Source organism: Thamnophis sirtalis, unplaced genomic scaffold (genome assembly GCF_051295495.1).
Source record: "Thamnophis sirtalis isolate CommonGarterSnake01/CBP01778 unplaced genomic scaffold, rThaSir2_p1.2 scaffold_10, whole genome shotgun sequence".
Classification (NCBI taxonomy): domain Eukaryota; kingdom Metazoa; phylum Chordata; class Lepidosauria; order Squamata; family Natricidae; genus Thamnophis; species Thamnophis sirtalis.
In genome coordinates, this window is record NW_028261390.1 from 21,467,274 (window position 1) to 21,468,274 (window position 1,001).

Below are 1,001 nucleotides of genomic sequence, written 5' to 3' on the forward strand. Positions count from 1 at the left end.
GGGGAGGTGGAAGTCTACCATCATAGAAACTGTGGATGCTATTTTGTGATGTTGCTCATGTTTTTTAATTAGTTTTTGGAAGCACCTGTCCTCAAAGCTGGAGGAGATTTCATAGCACAGGGCTCCAGCAGGTTCTGTTAACAAGAGTAGCTTATAGTTCTGTAGTGGAAATCACAGTGGTGTGACTTTCATAGCATCTTTGTAGCACTTGTATGTTTGATTTTGGGGTGTCTTCTCAGACTCCAGTACATTATAGAACAACTGGGGAAGGCATTCATTCATTCATTCATTCATTCATTCATTCATTCATTCATTCATTCATTCATTCATATTAGAGCTGGAAGGGACCTTGGAGGTCTTCTAGTCCACCCCCCTGCTCAAGTAGGAGGCCCTATACCATTCTAATAATTTCTAACAATGTGTCTGCTAATAGTTATTCATTTTAATAATGTTTCCCACTTATCTCATCTAGTACTATTGGATGTCGTCCTTGCACAGGGCCATGCTAATATTCTTTGTATTGTTCAAATTTTAGTATATGTGCTGCCAAAGTGTATATTGTAGGGGTGACACCGAAATATAATTTTATCATATTTTATCTATATCTTAAATTATTGTATTTTATTCCAATTTCATTTTAAACTGCATTTTATCCAATTCCATTTTAAATTGCTTTTATCAAATTTTAGTAATAATTTGGTTCTGGAACCCTGCACTTTGATATGGCCCAAGAGCTAATAAATAGAATAGAATAGAATAGAATAGAATAGAATAGAAATAAGAAAATAAAAGAACTGTTGCAGGAACTGGGTATGTCTAATTTAATGAAAAGAATGACTAGGAGAGACATGATAGTAGTATTCCAATATCTCAGGGGTTGCCACAAAGAAGAGGGAGTCAAACTATTCACCAAGGCACCTGAGGGTAGAAAAAGAAGCAATGGATGGAAACTAATCAAGAAGAGAAGCAATTTAAAACCGAGGAGAACTTTCCTGACAGTT

At 35.7% G+C, this 1,001-nt stretch overlaps 1 non-coding gene across 1 annotated transcript; it reads right to left on the reverse strand.

Annotated features, from left to right (window-relative positions):
• Positions 1–453: 453 nt before the first annotated feature.
• Positions 454–557, reverse strand: LOC148043801 (U6 spliceosomal RNA). Its single transcript, XR_015697936.1, has one exon. It is a non-coding gene; the product is annotated as a U6 spliceosomal RNA (small nuclear RNA).
• Positions 558–1,001: the final 444 nt, after the last annotated feature.